A 15,615-nucleotide genomic window follows, 5' to 3' on the forward strand; every position below is an offset into this window, starting at 1 on the left:
TGGCAGGGAACCAGAAAAGGATCCTTTTATTCCTACTCACAGCCTCTTACATTTATCCTCAAACAGGCAGGACCTGCAAGTTACTGTAAAACGAAATCTGAAACAGAAAAGATTGGAAATATTCAGGTCACATATTATCCAAGGAAAGAGAATCAGATCCTTTGTTCAGGCATTCTCTTTGATCCCTCCATCCCCCATTCTATCAGCAACTTAAAGCTAACTTGTTTTTTAATGTTTTTCCAGCTTTGATGAAAAACTTCAACCTGAAACATTAACTCCACAATTCTGCCTGACCTGCTGAGTGTTTTTTAAAGTTTTGTTCTGAAACCCACTGCTTGGACAAATGGTGATACGAGAATCAATTGGTACCATTGTAGTGAATTGTTTAGATACTTCAGAAAATAATCTGGAGAAAGGAGAATGGACTGGGGATATTTCTGTATTAGCAGCCAGTACAGAATTGATGGGCTGAGTAGCCTCCTACTGTGCTTCAACAGTTCCATAATTCTCTCAGTATGAAGTGTAAACATCATACAGCCATCCTTTGAACATAGAGATGAACTTCAGCTTTGATCCCTCCATGGTGATTGATGTAGTCTGGTTCTCTGGATTTCTCATATTGACCCTACATTTCACCAGCCTTGTTACTGTTTGTACTGGATTTAGGATGATCTTCAGCCTCAGGATCATCATCATGAAAGACCTACCAAAAATAAAAGTCGCAACCCATTTTTATCTATCTACTCATAGACTGTGGTAAGTTGGTATCTATAAACACTGCAGTTGACTTTGCCAGGGTCAAAGTGGGACCTCCCTGAGGATGGAAAAAATGAGAATATTAGCACAGATCACCTTTGGAAACGTTTCTTTGAAGTGCATTTGGCTCCTTTAATAAATAGTCTAAAAAATGGACTTAAGGAGTCGAACAGTATCTGTAGTACTGTTTGGGAGAACCTCTTGGAGCACCTGGGCTACTGAATAGTTTGGATGTGGTTTCATCTCTCAAATCATCATGCAACTGCAAAAGAAACTTGCATTTCACAATGTCCCAGGGTGTTTGACAGCTAATTATATCTGGAAAAAATTATGATCACTCTTTTAACACAGCAATCAATTTCCAGACAACAAGTTCCCCAGACAACGGCAAGGCATTCAACTAGGTAGCTGTTTGTTTTGGTTGCTGAAAGATTTGATCAAGTTACACGCCCTTTACAAATAGCAACATGGAATCTTCTGTGTCCATGGAAGAAGAGAGGCAAACCACACCTTAAATGCTCACTCAAAAGATGACACGTCTGACAGCCCAGAGCCAGAATATGGGTTCAGGTTCTTAGAATGAGATGTTTTTCTATCTTATAGGCAAGAGTACTGTTATTGAGTAACAATTCTAAATTCGAGATGGTGGTTGATGGAGAGGCTGGGGCCAAGGCTGCAGGCCTTGCTGGAAGCTCCTGTCCAATGTTTACAGGTTCCCTGCAATTTTTCCATGGGTATACTGCCTTCACAAATAACTTATGTTGTGGGCTTCTTTCAGGCAGAAAAAAACCAGGCTGAAAGATCAGTCTGTCACTTGAGAAAGGAAGAAGACTATAATTGCTGCTAATATCGTTAAACCCCAGAGAGGGAGCCATGCCTTCAGGTGAAAAGAATAAGCAAAATAATAAGTGCTAATTTTTTATTATCAGTAGGGATCAAGCAGAATAAAACTACATACTGGTTGATCTATTATAAACACTATACGTCCAACAGGGTCAGAGAATCACAAGGGTTATCAGAAAGTCTGGATCTGATCCATTGACCTTCCATCTCCTCATGTCAATAGTCCTAAATGCTGCACGAAGAAACCCAGTGAATTCACTAAATACAAGATCCAGGTGATACCCTTCAAATCTTCCTGATGCTCCTGGAACAGGCACTGAGGTGAAAATATTAAGGCCATTTCAATCTGGCCCCTTGCTGTCTTTTGTGATTGGATTGTAAAGAGCTGGCTCGCACCAGAGACAGTTTCTCTTGCAGTGCAGATCTGACTAACAGAGAACAGCATTTAGAATCAGCACTGAAATAACCATCTCTTTTTTTACTCTCCACTTATGCAGTTTAAAATTGTAATTGATTTAATTAGATATTTCCAAAAAAATCTATTTTTATACTTGTTCTATAAAGAAAACGTTGCAGCACAGAAAGATTATTCAGCCTGTTGTGACTGTGATCAAAGTCACTGGAGAGACACTGAATTTGCTGGTGTAGCTAAGTCTTTGTTCATCACAAGAAGCAGGCATTGTTCTGGAGACCCTCTCTATAGTCTCCCAAACTCAAAACTACATCACATTTTAAACCTTTAAGATCAATGGTAACTGTAGGAGATTCAATAGAACTTATGTATATGCAAACATCTCATGGTCATTATTTTGCAAACCAAATCTCTTACTGTGTTTTTAAATTCAATTTACTGTTTGCAGCTTACAATAAGAACTGAAGACTGGTTCTTGCTTGAATTAATATCTGCTATATTCACATACAGTAACTCCAGAATACTCCCTAACACAGCCCATCTTTTTATTTTATTTAGAGATACAGCCCAGTAACATGTCCTTCCCATCCCAATCAACCCATTATATCCATGTAACCAACTAACCTACTAACCCCTACAATGTTGGAAAGGGGGAAGAAACCGGGACACCCAGAGGAAACCCACACAGTCACAGGGAGAACATACAAACTCCTTACAGAAAGCAACGGAATTAAACCCATGTCGCTGGTGCTGTAGTGTTACACACACTACAGGTCTTGCCCGTTCCAACTTGCTGAAAGAGCTTTCCTATTGAACTCACTCTCGTAAACTTTTTAATGAATCCTACTTTCTGATTTTTCCCAACAGCCTAAAGTGTCCTTTTTAATTCAAGTATATGTCCAGTTTCCTTTTGAAAGTTGCTATTAAGTCTACTCCAGCATCTTTTCAAGTAGGACATACCAGATCATAAAAATCTGCTAGGAAAAAATAGTCATCTTAGGTCTTTCAAGGTCCTTTTTCCACTATGTTCATCGCTACCTATTTCCATCAAACATCTTCATTGTTTTAAATGACACTGTGAAGGTTTCTCTGTTCTATCTAAGGTAATTGCAATTTCTCTGGATTCTCCATGCAACAAAAGCTCTTCCTTCCTTTCTAGTAAACATCTTTTGCATCTTCTAATCAGAAGCAATTTTTCAGCTGAGCTGTAGAAGACTTGACATGACTCCCTTTGTAATTTATATCTATATATGAAGAAAATTGCATATTTTCATACTACTTTTGATTTCCAGCAAAAAGATACCTGCCCTCCAACCATGACTCCATCAAACACTTAGTCACACTAATCGTTCTCCCAACGTTTTTTTATCAACTCCTGCACACCAAGGGCAACTTACAGTGACCAGTTAACCTACATATTCACACACCTCTGGGATATGGATGGAACCGATGCGGTCATAGGAAAACTGTACAAACTGTGTACAGACAGCATCCAAGGTTAGGATTGGGTGCAGGACTCTGAGGCTGCGAGGCAGCAGCTTTATTAGCTGCCAACTGTGCCACAAATAAATGTTAAGCTTCCTGTTCCCTCTGTTGTCTTTTTAAAAGTATACAGTTTTGTTTATATTTATACACTAGCAAATTAAAGGAGGTTAATTTCTCCTCCACTATTGTACTAACTTTCAAAATATAATGCAATCTTGCTTACTAAGATCCTTAGTACAGAATAATGATACACACAAGTGGTCTTTTTTGCAATTTGGCTTTAACCACTGTTGAAATCTGCAACAACAAAGTGTGAATTCTGTAGAAAGGCTTTGATTATGGAAATCTGAAGAGGTTCAGACACTTTTCAAGCAGAAGGAATGTACCTCAGACCCTTGATTTCCGACCCTATTTTCTAAATGCAGCTTGGGTTCTGAGCAATCGTCTCCTTGTGGACACGTTCACTCGTTCCATATATTCCATTATTTAACACCGACTTGTTCCAGAACTCTCTGAAACACCAATTTCAATCCTTGGAAGATGCTCACAAGACATTTGAACATCTCAACCCTGCATACCGTGAGCATGCAGGCCTTTCTTAACACAGTTGGGTGGTCTTTGCATTGCACTAGTTTGAAAATCCTCCCTCAGAGTGCTGTCAGGAACCAGTCTGCCAGGGCAATCTGCCTAGAAAAATATGCCTCAGCAAAAAAAAGCAGACAGACTTTATAAACCAGAATTATAGTTCTCAAAGTACGAATTTATAATTATGTTATAGGAGACAGAATCACATGACAAAAGTCAAATCCAGTTTAATTGCATTGTAAACAGAACTGGATAGACCCAGTTACATTGCAAGTTGAGTAACCAAGTTAATCTATAACAGGGGAAAAAATCCTCACATTTATCTCGGCAATATTTCAAAAGCTTCTGTTGATGCATGTTGGTCAATGCCTGTCACTGGACTGACTTAGTTACACTAGAATGAGATTAATGAATTCGATGAGAGAATTCATTGGTTATTCAGTTCTCTCACCTGCAGGTTTGAGGAGTTGGCAGGCTCATGAGAACAAGAGGAATAATATATCAGAAATTGAACAAAATTAAAGATCCTGCCACAGAAACACCATGTGCAAATTTGGGTATTTGATGTTGAGGTTTCCACCTCTCATCCTTTTTTTCTACCAAACATTACCAGCTTTTAAGGGCAACTAAGGATAAGCAAAATGGAGACACAAGAGAATGCAGATGCTGGAGTCTGGAGCAACATACAAGAAGATGGAGGAACTCAGTAAGTCAGCATCTGTAGAGGGAAATAGAAAGTAGACGAAGGGTCTCAATCTGAAATGTCAACTGTCTATTTCTCCCTATAGATGCTGCCTAACCTGCTGAGTTTTTGCAACAGACACAGAATACTGGAGGAACTCAGCAAGCCAGACAGCATCTATATAAAAAAGTGCAGTTGACGTTGCAAGCCAAAACCCTTCAAAAACGTCAACTGAGCTTTTTTCTATAGATGCTGGCTGGCCTGCTGAGTTCCTCCAACATTTTGTGTCTGTTGCTTGGATTTCCAGCATCTGCAGATTTTCTCTTGCTGCTGAGTTTTTGCAACTTCTTATGTGTTGCTCCAAAGATGTACACTTAGCTCTGGTCTTCCAGTGACACTCACAGTTTAATGCCCTTTTATCAAGCTGAGTCTTGAAAAGATAAGATGCAAGACGTTACAGTGCCATCCTTTTGTCTGAAATGTTCACACACACAAATATGTGTTTAGTCATAAGTTTTCACACTGTATTCTCTTTTATAAATCTGGAAATTCTGATACTCTACTTGTAGAATCAGTAAGGTTTTCCTGTAAATGTCACATCTGTTTCTCAACCACTGTTTCCAAAGTTCACCACAAAAACTGACAGCAGTTTGCACACCTAGGAACATCAATAAGCCAAGATTCACTTATAACACATATCTTCGGTTCAGTTCAGATTGAACACCATACTTTCTGCCGGTATAATGATTTTAAACCAATTTAGATTTTTTTCACCAAGTTGATTGGCCCCTGTCATTGCTTTTCATTGGGATGAGAGTTGTCCAGAATGCCTCCACTATCGGTGTGAAGAACCACAAGCCAGCCCTCAACCACCTTTCGTCCAGCAGTTTCTGTGGTTATCACTGGCCAATCTCTAATCATTGACTTAACTAGAAAGAAAATCTGAGGGCAATTCATTCTAAAGCACTCCGAGGTGTTCAGGAAGGATTGGCTAGGAATGGGTACTGTGGCTTGAAGCACCTGTTATTGTTGGTCTAATATGAGTTTCATTTTGAAGTATGGCTTTCAGCATCAGTTCAAAACAGCTTAAAATTTTGTAATGTGTCCAGCATTCACAGAGTTATTGCTCTATTTTCATCTTCAAAATTCAAAGTAAAATTTGTTTTCAGAGTACGTACATGTCACCACATACAACCCCGAGATTCTTTTTCCTGCAGGCACACTTAACAAATTTATAGGACAGTAACTGTAAACAAGATCAATGAAAAACAAACTGCAACTGCAAATATAAGCAATAAGTAACGAAAGCATGAAACAACAAGACAAAGAGTCCTTAGAGTGAGCCCATCGGTTGTGGGAACACAGGAAATAGAGTGAGTGTAGCTATCCCCTTTTTTACAAGAGCCTGATGGTTGAGGGGTAATAATTGTTCTTGAACCTGGTCGTGCAAGTCCTACAGCACCTGCACCTTCTACCTGATGGCAGCAGGGAGAAAAGAGCATGGCCTGGGTGGTGATGATCTTTGACGATAGATGCTGCTTTTCTATGGCAACATTTCATGTAGATGTGCTCAATGGTCGGGAGGGCTTCACTTGTGATGTACTGGGCCAAATCCACTACCTTTTGTAGGATTTTCCACTTAAAGGCATTGGTGTCCCTACATCAGGCCGTAATGCAACCAGTCAGTATACTTTTCACCACAAATCTGTAGAAGTTTGCCAAGGTTTTTGATGACATCCCAAATCTATGCAGACTTCTGAGGAAGTAGAGGCGCTGCTGTGCTTTCTTTGCAACTATATCTATACGATGGGTCCAGGACAGGTCCTCTGAGATAGTGACACCCAGGAATTTAATGATACAGACACTCTCCCTCTCCGATGAATACTGGCTCAAGGACCTCTGGTTTCCCCCTCTTGAAGTCTACAATCAGTTCCTTGTGGTCTTATTGACATTGAGGGAGAGGTTGTCGTTACTACACCGCTCAGCCGAATTTTCAATCTCCCTCCTGTATGCTGATTCATCTCCACCTTTGATACAGCCCACAGCAGTGGTGTCATCAGCAAGCTTGTATATGGTGTTGGAGCTGTACCTAGCCACACAGTCAGAGGTGATAGGACATAGGCAAATTTCGGATTTCTTGAACAATGATGCAACTCGAATGCTGTTAGAATATACAAAATAGACAGAATCAATCATGGGATTAGAACACAACAGAGGAACAGGTCCTTTCCCCATCATGTCTGTGCTGACTATGATGCCACTTTAAACTCATCCCATCTGCCTGCACATGGCCTGTACCTTCCTTCATAAATCTTCTTGAAACTTTCCCCTCTCATCTTAAAGTTATACATTTTAGAATTTGACATTCCCATCCTGTGAAAAGAGTCATGACTATCTACCCTATCTCTACTTCTCAAAAACTTATATCCTTCTATTATGTCTCCCCTCACTCAGAGAAAACAATCAAAGTTTGTTCAACCTCTCCTTAGTGCTAATATTTTCTAATCCAGGCAACAATCTGGTGAATCTCTTCTGCAACCTCTCGAAAGCCTTCACACCCTTTTCATAGTGTGGTAACCAGAACTGGACTCTATACTCCAAATGTGGCCTATCGTGACTTCACTAGAGGAAAAACACTTCATATTCTACCTGGGCAGTCTACAATCCAATGACATGAACACTGAATTTTCCAATTTTAGGTAAACCTTCTCTCCAATGGGTTGTTCACACCTTCCCTCATCCCTCCCTCCTCACTCCCTCTTTTTCCAAACATGTTCTGGTTCATTCATTTTCTTCCCTCTACATCAGCCACCCCTCCCAGATCCCCATTACCCATCTTGTTCCCCTTTCCTTCCTGGTTTCATCCACCCACCGCGTTTCACAAAAAGGCTCCGCCCACTGTGTCCAACCTTTACAATCCCCTCCCGGCACCTTACTCCATCCGTCTCTGATTGTTTCTCCCTCTTTTTGTCTGCCTCCACCTGCCACTGTCTCCCGACTTCAACCCCTCCCCTCCCCTCCCCTACCTGGAACTACCTGCCTGCCATCTAGCACCCTCTGCAGTCCGCAATCACCCGAGACTCCAGCCTCACCACTTCCCTTCTCTTCTTTACACCCGCCATCTCCCCACTCTACTTTTAGTCCTGATGCAGGGTTTCAACCCATAACATCGACAATTATTTTCCACTCACGCTTGTTGTTCAATCCTCTGAATTCCTTCAGCAGATTGGTTTGCAGCTCCAGATCCTAAACTCTGCAGTTCTTTGTACCTTCCATCCCTACTTTTATACCAAATGCCCTGACCAACGAAGGCAAGCATACCATGTGCCTTCGTCACCATTTTATTCACTTGTGTGAACACTTTCAGAGAGCTCTGGACTTGACCCCAAGATCCCTCAGTACATCAATGATCCTTATGGTCTTTCCACTTACTGAATACTTTCCTCTTACATTTGACCTTCCAAATGTACTTGTCCAGACTAAACTCCGTCTGCCATTTTTCAGCCCATATTTCTGACCTCTGCTACACAATACTGACTATCCCTATTAAGTCCATGTTTTTCCAGATGTGCCTAACAACCTTCTCCAATAATTTCCATACCATTAATATAAGCCTTGAGGGAAAGGAATATCCTGTCCATATCTTGTCAGACCTCTGTGCACATCTACACCTGCCTGCCTCTTAAATGCCCCCTCATTCAGGCGCATCTAGGGATGGACAACAGCAGAAATATTGACCAGACAATCCAGCTCTTTGAACGTGCTCCACTTCTTACTATGATCATGGCTGATCATCAGTCTCAATATTATATTCCTGGTCTTTCCCCATATCACTTAATGCATTTATCCTTCTCAGTGACTTGTCTTTCACATCCCACTGTTGTAGTGAGTTCCACTGGTTCACCAGCCTCTTTGTGAAGAATTTTCTCATTTCATTCTTAAATCTTTAGCCCTGTAGTCTGAGTTTATGACCTCTTGTTCTAGACACACCAGCCATGGAAACATCTTCTCCATATATAGTATGTCCAACCCTGCCAGATTTTTTAAAGGTTCAGTTCAACCTCCTCTCATTGTTCTAAACTCTAATAAAGACAAATCTAATAGACATAACCTCTCCTCACACAGCTATCCTGCCATTCTTGGTAAGTACATTCTTTCTCAGATAAAGAGACCAAAGTTGCACATTGTGCCCCAGCTCCCATCAAGCCTATATAATCCAGCTGCATCAATTGTGTTACCATCCTGTGAGGAAGCAGCCAATACAGTATATTTTTTTTAAAGCCCATTTGGTGCATGATAGCCTGCAATGGCATTTCCAGAAAGAACAGTAAAAAATTAGCAAGCATTCAGACGTTTGTTTTGCATTTCATTGCTTGTGCACTGATGTAACCCGCTGTCGTGCGAGCAGAGTGCTTTTTTAAAAAATTGGGCAGCATGTTCAAAAAGGTAAAAACATCACAGTGTTTCCAATGTAACTCCGCTGTGGCTGCAGATTACAGTGCTTCAGCCAAAGCCTCATTTATTTTTATGCTGAACAAGTAATTCTGGTAGTTTCCTGACAATACTTTGCAAGTCATGTGCACATTGTGAGGTCCTGCTTTTGGTTCTGCAGTACTAATGACATTGGCTAGCATCCATACTAATTAACCTTGACGAGTGGGGGTCTGTTTTTCCCAGTAGGAAACAATTGTTCTCTTGTATTTTGTTCAGACAAAGTCTTTTCCCAGTCCTACTGGCCTCACTGTGTCCTTCTTTCCCCTTTTTTGCACTGAGGGGCTCTGGGTTAAACAGACGGTCCCTTTTGAGCTTTTAGTGTCCATAATCTTCAAAGAGCATTTTATTTTCTCTTGCTGTCTCTTCAGAAATTCTACTGGAGCTACTTTTGTCTCATTCTAAGGCCAGGAAGAGAAATATGTAGAAAGTTTATGTTCAAACTGCAGCCACATTGAGGAAATGAGTAGATTGGTGGGGGAGTGGCAGGTCTTGAGTTGACAGTCAGAAATACGATAATTAATTCTTACAATCTGGGATTCTTAGCAGCTCAGGAAGGACACGGACCTGGCGTGTTCTGTTCTGTAATGTTTCCATGCAGAGGCCATGAAAACATAGTGTGTGCTCTAGAATTCCTCACATGTTGCCAAACCAGAAGCATAATTCAGACTACGTCTGTGATCAATGATTACGTGTTCCTAGGCTAATCATATGTAGATAACCAAACACTTTCCTGATTTAATGCACTAAATAACAAGCGATTGGTTACAGTACTGTGTTTTGCATCAGCCCTTCCAAAGTGGAATGATTAAATGAAGCGGCTGCTGGGAACCTCAGTCATCAGGAACAAGCCTTTAAATGGGCACTCTGCTGAAATGAAGTGCCTTGCTGTAACGTTTCATCCTTCACTCTGTGAACAATCTTGTTAATGCACCTAAGCCTTAACGAATTTATTTCAAGTTGCACGGTTCAGTTGCTTGTAAGAAGGCAGTTTTGGTTAGTTGACAGCTGAAAATGCAGGCCCAGTGTAGGTAGAGTTGAGTCATCTCTGCTTGCAAATGGATTGCTTGAAGCTTTCGGGACAGGGTGTGGGTGATTTAGATGGCCGTGTGTGCTCTGATGAAGTAGGTTATTGTACAGGAAATTGGAACATCATGATTGCTATTTACAGAGAAAAGCAAAGGTTATATCCAAATCTGTAAGGTACTTGGAAGGCCATTAATTCCATGAGAAGATCTAGCCAGGTTTGAAATGAGGCAACAGCAAGAAATCCAATTAACTCTTGACTGGCTATGAAATTAGTTAAGCAGCAGTTCCAAATTGTTGTGGCTAATTAAATATAAAGTGGTTTCACTCTATAATGCTGCACATCAGATTTTGACAGATCCTCCCCGTTTCTCTACTGGTTAGTTAATCATTCGAGAGTATGAAGATATTTGTGGAACTGATCACTGAGCAGCCAAGTGAAGTTGGAGGAGCTGGGAACAAGAGAAATAAGTTTCTGTTTGGGATATCATGAGTTTGATTGCATTCATGTCATATTTAGAGACTGCATTTGAACTGCCAGTCTTGAAAAACCAGTTTCATTGTACGACACCAATTTAAAACTGGCACATTCACTGAGGACAGTGGCTGGACAGATCCTTAATGAGCTCTGTATGCTGATAGCCAGGGGTTAATGGCACCAGCACAGCATGTACAATACAATTTCATCAAAGCTCCATGACTGATATAAAGGAAGATATATTCTTTTGAAGCTTAATGCAATGTATGGAAGGGTATCCACAGCTGAGTTATGAATTTTAGATGTTAATCAGTTCATGCCTGCTTTTAGCATACAGTTCCTTCAGAACCTAAATTACTGCCAGAAATACTACATGATCTGAAACAGCTTAATGTTGGGTTGCAGTGTAACCACCACAGCCCCACCCCCCCCCCAACGTCAAACAATCCAGACGCCAATCCTACTCATTATGCAATTGTTGAGCTAGATGGAAATATAATTGTGTGCTCTGGTACCATAACTGCATGTGTGATAACTGCACCTGAACAGATGATGGAACGTTATCGCATACCTTTACCTTCTGCATGTTTGCAAACTTCTAAAACATTATGTCATCGTCTTATGTATTAATTATGATACACTATTGTATTAACTTGTAAAGCTCTTTTAATTTAGTCACTACCTCATCTGAGCTAATTACCCAACAATAAAGGGAATCAATTCAAGGAAGTAACTGCCAGAAATGCAGAAATGCATTTAGTGGTCTACTGTATAATTCCGTTATAAATAAAAAGTTATTGATGATTGGGACCTAATTACCAATACAAGTGGATTAATAATCAACACACGCACAAAATTTTGGTGGAACTCAGCATCTATGGAGGGGAATAAACAGTTAATGTTTTGACCAAGACCCTATTGAAGGCTCTCGGCCATTTGGACCAATGACCAAGACTGATGTTGCTCCAGATTCCAGCATCTTCAATCTCTTGGATGAGCAACGTAGGTGTGGCCAGGGTGGTCACTTTCATTTGTGGTTGGAGTACAAGTCTGTGAAACAGTATTTTACTTTCTCTTTCTTGTTTCCTTGAATCTTGGACAGAATATCCGGCAGGGATTGGCATGATTAGTTGAATGCCAGTGTGTACAATCCCTTTGATCTCAGAGTCCTTCCAGAGGAGCATCTGACATGATGACAAGCTCTAATTGAAGGCACTGACACACTGCACTGAAGGAAGTTAAAAAGCACAACATATTGTTTATGAACTTTGAAACACCAAGGTGTCTGGTGACACTGTGAGTTAGCAAGCTTCCCTTCTATTTCCGCTGTCTGGCTTAGATTTGAAATATGACTGATGAGACAGACATCTCTGGTGGCTGTCTGTCCTAATTGACATTAATTGGAGCAACTTGTCTGAACACATTTCTAATTGCACGTATTCACATTACAGAACTGAACAGGCTAAGCACTCCAAATTATTCTCTCGACAAAGGGTCAAGGTGTTGGCTTGTGGCTCGTCAGCCTGTGCATTGCAAAGGGTACAGTAGCAAAGAGGATAAGACCCCATAAAGATCATGAGACTATGGCAGCAGAATTAGGTCAGTCGGCCCATCGTGCCTGCTCCATCATTCCATCATGGCTGATTTATTATTGCTCTCAACCCCATAACCTTTGACACCCTTACTAATTAAGTTACTGCACTTGTATCCACTGGAGTAATGTTAAGAGTCATGAGTTCAAATCCCAGTCCAACTTTAACTACAGACTATAAATACAAGTACAGTGGATTCCAGTTGGTTAATTGGGGCAACCGCTATTTGGGACAACTCTTAAGGAACAAAATCTTATTGAGAAAATAGCCAGGATTCCCTTCATTTACTTAGGACACTTTGCCACTTAATTAGGACAGGAGACTGCTGCCGAACAGTTTCTAACTACCATCAGTTATGTGCACTTGTGTGGCTATTAGACACTACACTATGCTTAGAGTGAGCAGTTTTTAAATAGCATCGGTTGCATGTCTTTGTGTCCAAAAAAAAACAGTGATTTTTGTCACTGATTCTTGGCAAGAAATAAGCAGTAAAACCTCTCAAATTTGCTTTGCTCACTGCAGTTTCAAGCATCCAGGCTTGGAGATGCAAGAAAGGACGAGGAGTGATAATGAAACTATTTCACTACTTCAACAAGTTAGGAAATACAAACAAAAAATGAAGGTATTGGCAATCACCTTGAATGTTACAATGTAAATGAAGATTTGGATGATGCAATGACTGAGAGCATTGTATGAAGGTAACCCGTTACCTGCACTAGGTGCCTGCAGGGATTTTCTTCAAATACAGTCAATCAAAAGAATACGGCAGCATATATTGGATTAATTCCTCCATCAATAACTATTAAGAACTAATACTCAGTTTTATAGTATTGTCGTAGTATTGGTAGTGTTCTAATTTGTTCTGTATTTAATTTAGGTACATGATTGGTTACCAAGGTTAACAGTAGTTTGCCTTTTTGTATACCTTTTTAAGTGTTTCCATGAAACTTTGGCTAATTGGGGCAGCTGCTTAATTGGGCCAAAATGTACTAGGCCCGATGAGTCCCAAGTTAATTGGAATCCACTGTATTTAGGAAAATCTGAGATGAGAAATTGGCATCAGTAATATTGACTGTGAAATTACTGCATTGTCTTGAAAAGCTGCTTGGTTCAGGAAAGGAGCTATGTCATCCTCACGAGCTCAGATGACAGATGTGTCCATTCTGGTTCTACTGTTGGTCCACAACCTGTAGATAAGTACGGAAGACAATATGCCTAGCATTTGCCTCGTTAGGATTCAGTCGAAATCTTAATAAACAAATCTCTCCTCCTTATTGAGAGAAGACCCCATGCTGCCAGATTTCCTCTCCTTTCAGTTAATCCAGCCGACTGTTCTATTTTTGTGTCATCTCCAAGTACAGACACAATGATCTCGCCACCTTGCACTCCGTCAAAATAGCCAGACGCCGGCTTCCTCTGGAAAGCAGCATTTCCACTGGGAAAGGGTTAATGCTCATCTTGAGGAAACCAAATTGTCTTTCAGACAAAGGCTAAAACCAGCAAATGGCTCAGATATTTTACAAAATACTTTTATTTCCTGATAACATAACATACTTTTGGACCAGATCATCTTGTCATAATCGAGGAATCAGATGGGGGAAGAAGAAAATTATTAGTGTTACACTAAGGCTGGGGGCTGATGACTGTACAAGTGACTGATGAAGAATCCTAGCAGTGGAATGGCTAAACTTGCTGTGCTTTATGAAAGTGGAATATAAACAAGATGTTTAAGATTTAGTTCTTGTTGCTCCAGCTTGCAAATTCAGTATTTTCAGTTTCCTTTCATCTTTTATTCTTCAGAGAGTTAAATGCTACATATTACATTCTATGCAATTGATCTCACAGTCATAATCTATAGCATTTTTCTTTCTCTTTTCCATTGACATACAGATAGAGAAATGGGGGCATAATGCAAGGGCGTGAGAAGCAGATAAGATGACAAGGATGCAGATACAATCAGTGGCCGCTTTATTAGACACAGGAGTTGAACCCGGTCCGATTTTCTGCTGCTGTAGCCCATCTACATCAAGGTTTGGCAATCAGGGATGCTCTTCTACACCACTTTTGTAACACATGGTTATCTGAGTTACTGGCACCTTCCTGTCAGCTTGAACCAGTCTGGCCATTCTCCTCAACAAGTCATTTTCACCCACAGAACTGCCGCTCACTGTTTTTTTTCATTTTTCCATTCTCTGTAAACTCTAGAGACTGTTGTGCATGAAAAGTCTAGGAGACAAGAAGTCTCTAAGATATTCAATCCACCCTGTCTGGCACCAGCAATCATTACATGATCAAAGTCACTTAGATTACATTTCTCTCCAATTGTAATGCTTGGTCTGAATAACAACCGAACCTTTTGACCATGTCTGCATGCTTTTATGCATTGAGTTGCTGCCACATGATTAGTTGATTAGATATTTGCATTAACGTGCACGTGTACAGGTGTACCTGAGTGTAATTGGAAGGATTTGAAATGCGCTGGAACATTTGACAGTGTTAACTGCAGTTCGTTCTTGCTATACGTGACGGGAAGGCTTTGCCTTCTGTTTCTTATATAACGCAGACTTCTGAAATAATAGCATGCCTCACTCTAATTGTAAAGATCAGCTTCCTCATCTTCTACTAGATAAGGTTTTTCAAAGTAAGTTAATAATGAAATTAATCTACTTCTTTTACTGCCGTTTAACACAGTTGTTGAATTTTGCACATTATTTGGAGAAAAGTTATCAGTGCAAATGAATATCAACAATTTCAGTTAAATATTAGAACAATACTCATTTCAGTTGTAATCCTCTGTTCCTAACAGAGAATTGAAAACAGAAAAGCAGGAATAGGTCATTCGGTCCCTCATGCCTACCCTGCCAGTCAATGAGATTTTGGCTGATATTTTACCTCAGCGCCATTTTCCTGAACAAATCTATTACCTTAATTCCCTCAATATCCCCAAATCCATCAATCTCCATGAATTTACTTGCTTACTGAACCTCCTTATCTCCGCTTTGGTGGGAAATTCCAAAGATCCACTACTCGCTAGGTGAAGAACTTCCTTCTCATCTCAGTACTGAGTGGTTAACCTGGAACTTTTCCTCCAAATCACTATTATCAATAGATGATAATAGATCAATAACCTCGAACCACATCTAAATATTCTTTTTTGATAGAATCTAGCCATCACTCAGTTACAAATTCAAGCTAACTAGTCAATAGTTCCCAGTTTTATCTCTCCTTCTTTTCCTAAATAGTGAGATTATATCTGCTTCCTTCT

At 40.3% G+C, this 15,615-nt stretch overlaps 1 protein-coding gene across 4 annotated transcripts in view; it reads left to right on the top strand.

Annotated features, from left to right (window-relative positions):
- The window catches only part of jcada (junctional cadherin 5 associated a), a 198,197-nt gene that overhangs the window by 84,631 nt on the left and 97,951 nt on the right, over positions 1 to 15,615 (top strand). The window contains exon 2 of one of the 4 annotated variants that reach the window (XM_072253916.1): positions 14,241 to 14,380. The exons of the other annotated variants lie outside the window; for them this stretch is intronic. The gene's annotated coding sequence lies outside the window, so the exon portion shown is untranslated. The remainder of the gene's footprint in view (positions 1 to 14,240; positions 14,381 to 15,615) is intronic. 4 annotated transcript variants of the gene reach the window in all.

Source organism: Mobula birostris, chromosome 3 (assembly GCF_030028105.1).
Source record: "Mobula birostris isolate sMobBir1 chromosome 3, sMobBir1.hap1, whole genome shotgun sequence".
Lineage (NCBI taxonomy): Eukaryota > Metazoa > Chordata > Chondrichthyes > Myliobatiformes > Myliobatidae > Mobula > Mobula birostris.